This window comes from Canis lupus, chromosome 24, assembly GCF_011100685.1.
Source record: "Canis lupus familiaris isolate Mischka breed German Shepherd chromosome 24, alternate assembly UU_Cfam_GSD_1.0, whole genome shotgun sequence".
NCBI classification, from domain to species: Eukaryota; Metazoa; Chordata; class Mammalia; order Carnivora; family Canidae; genus Canis; species Canis lupus.
In genome coordinates, this window is record NC_049245.1 from 40246715 (window position 1) to 40260860 (window position 14146).

The 14146-nt window shown below is 45.8% G+C and overlaps 1 long non-coding RNA gene across 1 annotated transcript; it reads right to left on the reverse strand.

Annotated features, from left to right (window-relative positions):
• Positions 1-5328: 5328 nt before the first annotated feature.
• LOC119865564 lies at positions 5329-6014 on the reverse strand. The gene is made up of 3 exons (XR_005377409.1): positions 5932-6014; positions 5656-5811; positions 5329-5563 (listed from the first exon to the last, which is right to left on the reverse strand). It is a non-coding gene; the product is annotated as an uncharacterized LOC119865564 (long non-coding RNA).
• Positions 6015-14146: the final 8132 nt, after the last annotated feature.

Sequence of the window (14146 nt, forward strand, 5' to 3'; positions counted from 1 at the left end):
CCTGGAACTTTCCAAGTCAAAATTGCCAGCTCATCCTGACCCTTCACCACCCTGGGGCCATGGGGGAGAACTGGGTATCTTAAATTGCATTCATCGGCTTGGTTTTCATTTTAGTTTTAATTTTTCAAATTGAAGGATTAAACTTGCTCTTGTTTATTGGAGCTCCTGTTGACAGGCTGCTCCCATATGTGACTCACCTGACCTGTGCTGCCCAATTCATTCTCCTGTTCGCCAACAGCATCTAGAAGGTTTTACCTCTAAATAAAGGAATCCCAGACTGTCATCCTGGGGTCCCCACTCCACTCCCCACCACTGCTGTCCTCTCTCATCCTGGTGTCCATCCAGCTGCTTCATGCGGGCTCTCCTTTGTCCTGTCCGTCACTCACAGAGAAGTCCTAAAATGGCTTTTAAAAAGGCACAGCTGGGGATCCCTGGGTGGCTCAGCGGTTTAGCGCCTGCCTTCGGCCCGGGGCGTGATCCTGGAACGCCAAGATCGAGTCCCACATCGGGCTCCCCACATGGAGCCTGCTTCTCCCTCCGCCTGTGTCTCTGCCTCTCTCTCTCTCTGTGTCTCTCATGAATGAATAAATAAAATCTTTAAAAAATAAAAATAAAAAGGCACAGCTGATCATGCGCAGCTCCGCTCTCACAACCTTTCCATGCATCCCCATTGCATTTCAGACAAAAATAAAAATCTCCCTCTAGGAGATCTGGCCCTTGCTCCTGCTGCACATCGACTCCAGCCACCTCTGTTCACTCTTTGAGCCACGGTCCCCTTCTTTCCCTTTCTTGAACAAGCCAAAGCCTGTCTTGGCCTCAGGGCCTTTGCCCCTGCTTTTCTTTGAGGCTCAAGAGCCCTTCTCCCAGACACTAGGTTGTCTGGCTCCTTTGTGACTGTTAGCTTTCCGTAAAACTGTTTTGTCCTCAGAGAGCCTTCCCCGGCACCCCCTGACCCCACTCAAACAGCTGCCTGGGGTCATTGTGTCCCGGAGCTCTGAGCAACATCTGGCATTGTCTTTTATTTGTTTATTCTAACTTCGGTCTCTCTTTTTCCTTGGAGAACAGGGCAGGGAATGAGCTCTCAGCCTCAGCGAGCCCTGGTGACATCTGGGGCTGGGCAACTGGTCGTTGTAGAGGCCAACCTGTGTGTGCATGGTCCTGGGTGTCTAGCTGCATCCCTGGTCTCCACCTACTAGATTCCCGTTGCATTTCCTCGGTTCTCCTTGACTCGTGACAAATAAAAACGTCTCCAGATGCTGCCAAATGTCTTCTGGGGGTGGGGGAGGAGGGGGGCAAAACTGGTCTCTATTGAGAAGCACTGGTCTAGAACCTAAAGTCTTACCTTGGCCTAAAACAATGCCTGGCACGTAAGTGAGTAGTTAACGGTTTACTAGTTGTGGGAAGGAAAGAGCAACCGTGTGCTGTAGGTGTTTTTGTCCCCATGGCACAGAGCTGTCCCTGGCCTGGAAGTGATGCGACCTGCCGGGGAACAGAGCCGCCAGGTGTTGGAGCGGGTCACCACGCAAGGCGACCTGACGTCTAAGTTTAATCTCTTTATTTGTGGCCACATGAATAAGCAGCCAATACAGCGATAATGCTTTCTAGGGCTTTCCTAATTGAGCACCTGTACATGCTGCCACTAGTGGCCTCAATTTGCTCTACCTTCTGGCAGGATGGACCATTCTAAGCACCTTATTTAGCTAATTTCACCTCATCTTTACCTCGTGCAGAGAAATTAAAAACAGTATTTTTACATCTAGCAGCAACAGCCTCTTAGAGAGAATTATTGTTGTTGTAAACCCCTTCTTAGCTCTTTAAAAAATTCGAGCTTTTGCATAGGGAACGCCTTCATGTGGTTTGAAAAGAAAACTGTACAGAAAGGAATACTTGTTTTTTTTTTTTAAGATTTTATTTTATTTATTTTTTCTTTTCTTTCTTTCTTTTAAAGGTTTTATTTATTTATTCATGAGAGACAGAGAGAGAGAGAGAGAGAGAGAGAGGCAGAGACACAGGCAGAGAAGCAGGCCCCATGTAGGGAGCCTGACGTGGGACTTGATCCTGAGTCTCCAAGATCACGCCCTGGGCCAAAGGCAGGTGCTAAACCACTGAGCTACCCGGGGATCCCCTCTTTTATTTTTTTTTTAAGATTTTATTTATTGATTCATGAGAGACACAAAGAGAGAGGCAGAAACCCAGGCAGAGGGAGAAGCAGGCTCCATGCAAGGAGCCCAATGCAGGACTCGATCCCAGGACCCCAGGGTCATGCCCTGAGCCAAAGGCAGATACTCAACCGCTGAGCCACCCAGGCGTCTCATGATTTTATTTTATTTTTTAAGTAATCTCTACACCCAATGTGGGGCTCGAACTTACAACCCCGAGATCAAGAGTGGCATGCTCCACTGACTGAGCCAGCCAGGCGCCCCCAGAGCTTTCTTTTATATGTAAAGCACAGCAACACGTTCCTGCTCGCTCTTTTCTTTCATTTCCTCAGGACAAACTCTGGCATACCATCTCCCTTCTTGGGCATCCTGCTTCGTTCACTTAGCTTATCCCAGGCATTAGTGCGAATAGAGCTTCTCCCTTCCTTTTTAAAGCTGCAAAAGATCCCACGTGTGATCACACTCATGTTTATTAAACCAGTTTTCTGTTGCAGGGTATTTGGGTTGTTACTCTCTCGCCTGCTATAAACAGTGCTGACATGCAAAGCCTTATCATCCCGAACCTATGTGGGAGAGAGAAATCCTCGTCTCACCCAGAAGTGCTGGGTCCAAGAGGGGGATGCCCTCGACAGATATTGCGATGGCTTCTTTGAGCCGAAGAGTCCAACTGTCCAGACGTAGCATAGGTGGGGTGGAGGGAGATGAAAAATTGATGAGGATTGCTTAGAACAATCGAGGGGGAAGCAGGTGGGATTTCGAGGGGGCGAAAGTCTCATGAAACTGGAGAGCAAGGGAGAGAGGTCAGAGATGGGAGGGAGAGGTGCTGGGGTGGTGGGAGGCAGGGTGAGAAAGACCACAGAAACCGATGGACTAACTCCAAGGGCAGAGATGGGTGAGGGGCTTTAGGAACCACCTCCGTTTCCTCTAGATACTTGGTGACTTTGGGCTTCATTCAACTGTCTCTAGGGGGCGGGGGTGGGGAGATCTAGGGTCTCCGCAAGGTTGGAGAAATTGAGAACACCTGGTGGTGAGCATAACATTAACGAGGTGGGTTCTCTTTTGTATTCCCATTTTACAGATGAGAAAGGTAAAGTCCGGAAAAGTTGGCCAGACCCCACGGTTGCGTATCCACCAAGCCGTGGAGTTGAGATGGGCACCGAGAGACGTCCTGTTTTTTTAAGCACTGTGCCATGGCACATCTGTTCAAGGCTGTTGGGCAACAAATAAGCACATCTTACGTTAGCATTAAAAAAAATACGGATAAACCCAGTACAAGATATCCAAGCCTCTGTTATTGTTAACATGTCTTCCTCTGTCATTAAAACCAGCTAATTTTTACTGTTTATATTTTCTGTTTCTAAAGACTAAAGCGCCTCACCAAGAAGTCGGCCCAAAAACTGTTTACACGGAGAAAGGGAAGGTTAAGCCGGCCACCCACTCGTATGATACCTCTCCTGCCAAGAGCCCGGGGAATACTGCAAGGCCTTGTCTGGCCCGTGAGCAAGAGGATGCCTCTCTGGACACGGTAGCCTTCTCCAGATGAGCTTTAAAGGCCTGCTTTGTTCCTCTCGACTTGCTCGAGCTCCTCTTGGGGCTCTGGTCCTGATTTTTTCCACCTGTTCTTCAAAATTGCGGGTGACTTCTTCCCCGGTTGCCCCGGTGGTGACATCCCCTTCGTCCTGCCGTAGGACATCCATCATGCTTGACTCAATCTTCCTCGCCCTGCTTCCTGGGCCATTTCCTTGCATGTGCTTGCATGCTAATTTCCAGTGGAACTCTCTGTCTCTGTCTCTCTCTTTTTTAAAAGAAGATTTTATTTATTTATTCATGAGAGACACACACACACACAGAGGCAGAGACACAGGCAGAGGGAGAAGCAGGCTCCAGGCAGGGAGCCCGACGTGGGACTCGATCCCGGGTCTCCAGGATCAGGCCCTGGGCTGAAGGCTGCACTAAACCACTGAGCCACCCGGGCTGCCCTCCCTCTCTCTTTTTCTTCAATGCATGTGACTCAAGACCCAGGCTGGGTACAGCACTTAGGTGTGCATGATGGAACGCTAAAATGCTCTGGCCAGAGGGGAGCAGCAAGGCCACAGAGAAGCTGAGATCATATGCTAGGCTCAGAGCATGGAGGGGCGTGTGTGTGTGTGTGTGTGTGTGTGTGTGTGTCTTGGGTTGCTATGAATTTATTTGGGCCTTTGTAGAAAAAGGTATCAAAACTAGTAGCCTCGGGGATCTCTGGGTGGCTCAGCGGTTTAGCACCTGCCTTCAGTCCAGGGTGTGATCCTGGAGTCCCGGGATCGAGTCCCATGTCAGCCTCCCAGCATGGAGCCTGCTTCTCCCTCTGCCTGTGTCTCTGCCTCTCTCTCTCTCTCTCTCTCTCTGTGTCTCTCATGAATAAATAAATAAAATCTTAAAAAAAAAAAAACCCTAGTAGCCTCACAAGGTATTATTGCTGTTTGGGGCAGCATTATACAAATGAGTGAATCATTATGTATTTTGAAAGGTGTCGGTCATGCTGGCTCTGGCTGTGATCTACATCAGGCAGTAACTGCAGGTTGTTCAGTGAGATAACGTAGTCTACATAACTTAACCCTGATTGAGAATGAGCTAGCAGCCTACGATCCCTGGGCTGAATCCTGTTTACGTCTAGTGTTGTAATGTGAAAATCATGTTTGAGCTGCATATTGGAGCAGGATTGTGCTCCATGCGTGTTGGGAAGGAAGAGCATTCTAGGATGGGCTGGCAAACTGGTCTGAGGGCCACATCAGGCGTACCGCCTATCTCTGTAAATAAAGTTTTATTTGAATGCAGCCATGCCTGTTTTTGTTCATGGATTATCTACAATTTCTTTTGCTCTGTAAAGGCAGAGACTGTACAGTCCCCAAAACCTAAAATATTTACTGTCTGGTCCTTTACAGAAAAAAAATTTTCCTGCCCACCCCTGGTGTTGGAATTAAGCACTTAAGGCAATGAATCAACAGCCTGCATTCAAATCTCAACTCTAGTACTGGTTTCTGCATAACCTTGGTTACATACCTAAAAAATGGGAGTATGAATATTTCTGGGTTGCTGTGAGACGTAAATTCAATAATTATTATGATTCATCTTAATGAAAGACTTCCAGAGGTTTTCCCAGATTCTTGATGCCCTATATTATAATCATGTTGGATCTTTTCTGTTGTATAAAAATTAAACATCAAAAATATTTGAGGAATTTAGGCAGCCACCCTTCCTGTTCCAGGAGTAAAAGATCCTGAAATATTTGCAGCATTTTTTCAGTATATTTGATGTGGATTAATGGAGCTGTGGCAGCTTAGGAAGTGTCCTTTGGTGTATCTTTATTCAATTTGGGATATCTTTTTGGCTTCCGATGACAAAATTCAGGTCTACAGGTAAAATTTCTAGGAGACAAAAGTGGGTGTGATGGGATCAAGATTCACGATGGTCTCCATAGAGTCAAATAAAAGATGAGAGGAAGTAAGAGAATATTTACCAGGGATTGATGTGGATTCTGGCATCAATTATTGAAGTCTGGGAATGGGGAGACTTGGCCAGACAGCAGTTCCTGGGAAGTAGATCTAGGGCTTCTAACTGGCCACAAGCTCAATTTGAGCCAGATGTATCCAGCTGCCAAGGAAACAATCTCAGCCTGTATTAACAGAGTCGGTATATGCCTCGTGGGTTCAAGGAAGGTAAAGCAAGAAAACAATTTAAGTGAGCCAGACAGCCCAGATCTGGAGAGGGAAGGTCAGTCATGGAGACAACTCACACATTTGAATGGAGATGTTGCCAAAGTTGTGTAGGCTGAGGGGGAGGTGGGGGAGTAGTCAGGTTGTTGAGTCATCAGCCAACTGCCATACTGAGGAATGACTGAAGGTTCTAGAGATGATTCCCAGGAAAAGAGATAACCACAAAGGAAGAGAGAGCTTTTTAAAAGCCCTGGAGCTTCTTTACTATCTCTTTTAGGGTTTTTTTTTTTTGGGGGGGGGGGGAGTGCAAAACTAAGGGGAATCAATGTGAGATACTCCTTTTGGGGAGAGGGTATCAGCTCAGCTCACAGTCCCCCCCCACCCCCGCCCCTTCCACCCCGAGTCCACAGCTGCAAGTGAGGTGACGTCCCAGAAACCATATTGGTTCTTGGTCACCCTGGCTTCCTGTTGACAACTTATTGGATGAGCGTTTGTCTCTCTGGGGACCATGAGATTTGCCTTGAGGCACTGCCAGTCAGTCAGATCCATAGAATTGGATCTGTAATGTGTAAATCTGGGGCGCAGGAGCAGCCACTTGCCACCGTGGCAATGGAGTAGTTGAGAAAATCAATCTACAGAGAGAAAAAAAAATGAGGCGGAGATGCCAAGAAGCAGAGGTCTTGCCTGGCCGGCTGGATTTTTTTCAGCTTCCCATTTCTTAGTTTCAGTTCTTCCTAAAGTCTAACTGCCTTCCTGGACAGGGACTTCATGAGATGTTTTTATGTTCTTGTTATAATTCCCCCTTTTTGCTTATGCTAGGGCAACTGGGTTTCTGCATTTGTAACCAAAAGTGTCTTAACTCTTTCCGGGTGCAGCGGAAAGGAGCTCAGCCTAAGGGGGACCTCACGGTAGATCCTGTCCAGCCACTGAAAGAGTAGCCTCAGGAGGGGAAGGGGAGTTCTGTTTCTGGGATCAAACAGAAGCTGAAAACCAGATAACTGGGAGGCCCTTGGGTTGCATTGGGTTGGTCTTGGGTTTCAGAAGGACTTGGACTTGACTCTGGGCTCTACACTTTCTAGCTATGGGGTGTGGGGGCAACATTCTTAACCTTTCCTGAGCTCCCCTCTTCTGAGGGATGGGGAGAATGGACATACCTTCTGGAACTGCTGTGAGGGTGCATGAGTTTCTTATTGCCACTGTAAGAAACTGCCACAAAGTTGGTGGCTTAACATGGAACAAATGTATTCTTTTATGGTTGTGGAGGTCCAAAAGCCAACATGGGCCTTCCTGGGTTAAGGCCAACGTGTTGGCAGGTCTGTGACCCTGTAGAGTCTCTAGAGGAAAACCTGCTTCCTCGGCTTTTCCTGCTTCTAGAGGCCAAGTGCATTCCTGGCCTTGTGACCCACTTCTCCATCTGCAGAGCACCCCACTTCAACCCCTCTTCCGTCTCACGCCTCCTCTGACACTGACTTCCCGCCTCCCTCTTTCACTTACCAGGACCCCGTGATTACAGTGGACCCACATGGATCATCAAAGATAATCTCCCCTTTCAAAACCCTTAACTTCATCACACCGTCAGCATCTCTTTTGCTACACAAGGTACCACATCCATAGGTTCCAGGGATTAGGATGTGGACATCTTTAGGGAGCCATCATTCTGCTTCCCACACCTAAGGACACCAAGCGCTAACCTTGATTGAAAGCTGCCAATGCCTTAGGACCTGGGCTAAAGGCTTTTAGGAGATAGTTTTTACTTAAATGTCATCACAGGCTCTGAAAGATGGACCCAGAAAGGTAAAAATGGTTTGCCCTAGGCCTCCCAGCTAGGAAGCAGCAATGCAAAGGACCAAGACTCATCATTTCACTCCAGGGCCCTCTCTCTTAACCACCAGTGAGAGATGGCAAACCCACAGGTCTTACTTCAGGCAAGTAAAGAGTCTGTGGTAAACCAGCGAGGACTCACACGATCTTAGAGGGACAGTGGCTCCATAGCCCCAGCCCATAGGCGCCAGTTTTCCAACAGATGCCATACGTTTGGATTACTCATGTGAAATGTCCCCATTTTCAAATACCAGAAACCCATTCAAATATTAAAAAAAAACCTTTATGCAGCCACATAATATAGGATGATGGGTTCATCTCGCCTTACATTACCAGTTTAAACTGTCTTCAATACTACACTGTTTTTTTTTTGTTTTAATGTTTGAAGGTACGTGGCTCATCATAATGGCTAATAGTTACTTAGCATTTCTTATATGCCTGGCATGATGCTACATGCTTTACGGTTTTATCTTATTCACTAGTATGTTCTTAGTTAAGGAGTTAACTTCCTCGTTGGGAAATTATTTTTATTCTTTATAGGGTTTTTCTGGCCAAGTGTAAGACTTCTATGAAAGAGTAAAGGCTCACTTGATCTTGGTTTCCAAACCTGGCTCCAGCATTTGACTAACTGTGTGATGGTGGGCAATGAATGCCCCTCTCCGAAGCTACTTCTTCATCGGTAAAATGTGCTCGTAGTTCTCTGGTAGGGTTTCTGTGACGACATGATTGCAGGTAGAAGCACTTTCCGCAGCACCATACAAATAGCACTTATGACTCATAGATTATTCACCCAGAGAACATAATCAGCAGGTAAACACGGAGACTATGGCTTCAGTTGTAAATAAAAGCCTGAGATTAGGTGCAAATTTTCAGCTCGAACTAGTCAACACATCAGGTCTCAGGACTGTAGGGGAGCCCCTCACTGCACAACATCAGTGGCCCCGAAGCAAAGGTGGAAGCTCGCTGACTGGGCATACCCGCAGATCTACCTCAGAGCCACTGGCATTACCTTTTTGAGTTTCTAATTCAGTGTAAAGATCTGCTTTCTGCGGTGGAGACCCATCCAAAGTGGCAGCAAAGGCTGGGTCGGTCTCAGGGCATCCGGGTGCTGGTTGTACGTTGGTCACTAGTCAGATGGGCCTCAGGCTCCTCCCTTCTTAAGACCCCACTTTCCACCTGGCACATGGAGCAAACTGGATGAGTTCACGTAATCCAGGATCTCTTCTGTTGTTTTCAAAAAATGGATCAAAAAAAACCACAAGGGAATTCCTCACCAATGTATCTTAGGACTTTCTGTGTTTTCTTAAGTGGTTTCTGCTTATTGGGGAATAGGATGGTGGTCACCACCTGCAGGACAGGAGAGACTTTCTTTAAGGATACAAACTCGCAACTACTAGAGAAATAAACCCTGCAGGTCTAATGTACGGAGCAGTGATTATATATAGGCAACAACGCTGTTATGAAGATCAAACTTCCTAAGAGACTAAGTCTCAATTATTCCCAGCACAAAGGAGAAATGGTAATTATGGGAGGTGATAGAGGTGCTAGCGAATGCTACAATGGCAACCATGAATGCGATGTGTACATTTATCAAGTCAAAATGTTGCAATATATACATTTATCAAGTCAAAATGTTGCCTGTCTTAGTTATATAAGCTCATATGTCAAATATATTTCAATTTTTATTTACTTATTTTTAAAGATTTTATTTTATTTATTCAGAGAGGCACAGAGAGAGAGAGGCAGAGGGAGAAGCAGGCTCCATGCAGGGAGCCCGACGCGAGACTTGATCCTGGGTCTCCAGGATCACGCTCGGGGCTGAAGGTGGCACTAAACTGCTGGGCCACCAGGGCTGCCCATATTTCAATTTTTAAAAAGGTTTCTTTTTTTTTTTTTTTTTTCCTTTCAGATTTTATTTATTTGAGAGAGACAGAGAGAGAGGGAGAGGGAGTGCATGAGTAGGGGGAGGAGCAGAGGGACAAGCAGATTCCCCACTGAGCAGGAAACCCCACACCACACAGGAGAGGCCGGAGTTTGATCCCAGGACCCTGAGATCAGGAGCTGAAGTCAGATGCTTAACCGACTGAGCCACCCTGGTGCCCCCAAAGCAGTTTCTGTTTTGAAAGTATCGGATGCCAGAAAAAAATGTGAACGGAACTTTTATAATATGTGTGTTTTAGGAGTTAAAAGTTTAAGAGTTAAAGTTCCAGGCTTCTAGTCTGTTCTTCCAGAGGTGTTCTATGCTGATGGTTCTCAACCAGGGGTGATTTTGACTCTGGCAATATGTGGAGACATTTTTGGTTGTCACAACCGAGGGCGGGGTGCCTCTGGCCTCTACTGGGAGAGGACAGAGATCTTCTAATGGCACAGGACAGCCCCTCCATAGCAAAGAATTGTCTGGCCCCAGATGCCAATAGTGCGGAGATTTAGAAATTTTGCTGTATGCATATATTAGCAAATACCAGTGACATGCTCACATAAACACCCGCACACATATCTCCTTTCTAGCTACAGATTGTAGACATGCCATACACCTTACTTCATCTTGTCTTTTTACTTCACCCTGGATGGAGATTGCTCTGTACCTGTACGTATAGACCCTTTCAAGCTGCGGAATATCCTGCCATATACGCCGTCCCCTATTGAGAGACATTTAGATTGTTTACAGCTTCTGCAAACAAACAATATTGCTAGAGTTACGTGTAGAATTATTGAATCATCATATTATACACCTGGAGCTGATGTAACTCTGTAGGTTAATCATACTTTAATAAAAAATTGCTGATTTTTTTTAAAGATTTATTTATTTATTTGAGAGAGAGAGAGAGAACATGAGCAGAAGGGAGGGGAAGGGGCAGACAGAGAGGGAGAAGTAGACTCCCCGCTGAGTGGGGAGCCCAACGCAGGGCTCGATCCCAGGACCCTGGGATCATGACCTGAGCCGAAGGCAGATGTTTCACCGACTGAGCCCCCCAGGCACCCCTGTGATTATTCTTGTTCACAAATGCCCATATACCAGTGTATCTGTCCCATAATTCCTCTAAGTGATATAACCGGGTCAAGTTGTACGTGGCTTTAGAATACTGATAGGGGTGACCAAAGTTCTGCCAAAGACACTAATTTACATTCTCAACTACGGTGAGAGACTGAAGCTTGCTGACACTTTTACCAACAGAATATGATCCTTCTGTCTTTGAGCTGACCTAGCTTCAAGTAATTGCATATGTTTTTAAAAAAATATTTTATTTTTAAGTCTTCCCTGCACCCAACATGGTGCTCGAACTCACAACCCAGAGATCAAGAGCTGCGTGTTCTACCGACCGAGCCAGCCAGGCGCCCCAGTAATTACATACTTTAAACCAGTTATAATTTCCAACCATTCATTTTTCAACAAATATTTGTTCTTTGTGTTAGGCACTGAGGCGGGGTCAGGAGGGGGAGGATAAATCCTGGTATCTAGCCTCAAAGGTACTCTCAGTGCATGAGAGGCAAGCCAAGGCACAGTGTGTACCACAGTGCAATCAATTCTGTGAATTAGGCTGGCACAGAAAGGCACTTCACCCAGCTTTTTGTTTTCATGTGGGCCCTGGGTGTGTCTGGTCTCCTAATTTGTCCAAAAAGTGCCTGGAAAATAGACTTTTTTTTTCTTTTATGTGACAGCTCCTCCTTTGGAAGTGCTGGCAAGAAATTCAAATAATTTCAAACCATTTTGAGGGTCAGAGAAATCAGATCCGAAGGATGGATCCAGCCTGTGCGCAGCCAGCTCTCACCCCTCACGCTCAATGTTTTTGTTGCTTCTCGAGGAAACTAATGGGATGCCAAACCTCCTGCCGCAGACAACAGGGCTGTGGGATGTGTTTGCAAGCAGCCTTATTTTTTAAGGCTAAATCTTCAGAAGTGGAATCGCTCGGTAAAATGAAATGAAAGGTTTCAAGGCATTTGATACGTACTGCCAAGCTGGTTCCCAGAAAATTATGCTAATTTACATTTCTACCCTCAGTAACAAGAGTGCTTTCCTCTGTACCCTTGCCAACACTGGGTATTAACAATGAAGACTTTCTTCTGCCAGTTTTACAGTTAAAAATATCCTCGTGGTTATATCACTTCATTATTTATGATATTTTCCCTAAAAGTCAAAGACTGACGCTACCAAGGGTTGGCAAATATGTAGAACTGGAACACTCATACCACCATTGGTAGGAACTCAAAGTGAAAAAGAATTTGCCAGTTTCTTAAAAAGTCAGACACACACCCAGTCTATGATCCGGCCAGTCCGGCAGGGCTGTGAGGTTTACCCCGGAGAAGAGAAAAGTCTACATCTATAGGGAGGCTTGTGTATAAATGTTTATAGTGACTTTAATTGCAAGAGCCCTAACTGCAAAGAACCCACATGTCCATCAACAGATGAATGGATAAGCAAACTATGGTATATCCATACGATGGCCTTCCACCTGGCAAGAAAAAGGGATGTTCTTTTGGTACATGTGATAATAAGGATGAATCTCCAAATCGTGATGGCCAAAGGTGCCAGGCAAAAAAAAGCGTACGTCTTGTTGACTCCACTTATATAAAATTCTAGAAAGTATACACTGGCCTGTAGCGACAGAAAGCTGATTTGGTTGCCTGATGTCGGGGGTGGGTAGGAGTGGAAGGGAAGGATTACAAGGAAACTTTTGGGAGTGAAGGATATGCTCACTCAATTGATTGGGGGTGATGGAGTCACAGATATATACGTAGGCCAGACGATAGCAAGTGATACCTTTTTCAAACGCACAGTTTATGGTATGTCAAGTATGTACCAATAAAGCCATTTTAGAGAATCCCACCAAATATTACGGCAGGGGCCCCTGGCTGGCTCAGTTGGTGGGTCATATGACTTTTGATCTTGGGGTTGTGAGTTCAAGCCCTGTATTGGGCACAGAGCTTATTTTTAAAAAATATTTCAATATTCTCGCTGTTACTTCAATTACTATTATGGTTGCTGTTGATTACTAAGCTGGGACACCAAGTACGGTCAGGCTGGCTGTGAGCAACCCAGTTCTGGGAGTGCAGTCCAAATAGGCTTAGGAGTGAGCACCCCCTCCCCCACCTGGAGGCACATGATGGGTGCAGCTGCTTTAATCACGAGCTTCAGTAATCATTGCATTCATTTACCAGCCTCCTGTATTTCTTTTCATGGGTGTTGCCTTTAAAAAATCATCTGTGAGGGATCCCTGGGTGGCGCAGCGGTTTGGCGCCTGCCTTTGGCCCAGGGCGCGATCCTGGAGTCCCGGGATCGAGTCCCGCATCGGGTTCCCGGCATGGAGCCTGCTTCTTCCTCCTCCTGTGTCTCTGCCTCTCTCTCTCTCTCTCTATCATAAATAAATAAAAAAATCTTTAAAAAAAAAAAATCATCTGTGAGCTCTCTTTACGTATATTTTTTTTCTTTCTTTCTTTCTTTCTTTCTTTCTTTCTTTCTTTCTTTCTTTCTTTCCTTCTTTCTTTCTTTTTTTTTTTTAGTGGGCTCTCTTTATATATTAAGGCTACTATATATGAGTTGCAAAGATGTTCTCAGCTTCACAATTTGGAGCTGAGTTTTGATGCTGGTGAGCCAGTGACATTTACTTCTGATCTGATAAATTATTTCTTGGCAAACGCTGCCCGGTGAATTCCTTTCTTGGCACCTAGGATCACTGCTTCAGCACTTGTTATTTTAGAAACAGGTTTGTCCAGCAACTTGTATTTGTCATCTTCCTTGTGATTTGTTTGATCGAGTGTACTGTCTCTGAAACCCAGGCGCTGCGAGCTTATAGGTCAGATGCATTAGGTTTTGATGGACATTCTGAGGGACTTATCAAAAAATCACCTCTTAATAAAATCACTGCTGAGAGTTCCTCTCCTTTTCTCTTCGTCTTCTCTTCCTTTTATTTCAGTTACAGTGGCTGCCATCGTTTTCTGAGGGCTCACCACACCCCCAACATGTCTGTCCCTGCCCCGGGGGTTCAAGGCTTGCACTTCTTTCACATCTAATTCTTGTAACCCTGTGAGGTAGGTACTGTTGGCTCCATTTTTTTCAGACAAGGAAACTAACTTTTTGAAGAAGCAAAAAAAAAAAAAAAAAAAAATCTGATCCAGGATCACAGAGGGTGTAGGTGAGAAGACTGAATTTTGACTCATATTGGTCAGACTCCAAAACTCAGACTGCCTCCAACTCAGACTGCCTCCCACTTACCACTCTGGGTTTCAGTGAGTTGCTTATGACCTTGTCTGTGTCTTCAAAGACAAAGACAGAATGTGCTTCATCTTTTAGCCTCGGTAACAAACCTAAGATTTTGTGCACAATAAACCTTGAGATCTATTGGGTTGAAAGGGTGAAATAACGGTTGGCGAGGGGTGGGGCGAGGGGGTGGGCTGAGGAGGTGCGTCTAAAAGTGTGTTCCCTTCAGGTCCACCCACAAACATATAATGGATCAAAAAGTAATAGGACAATAGGCT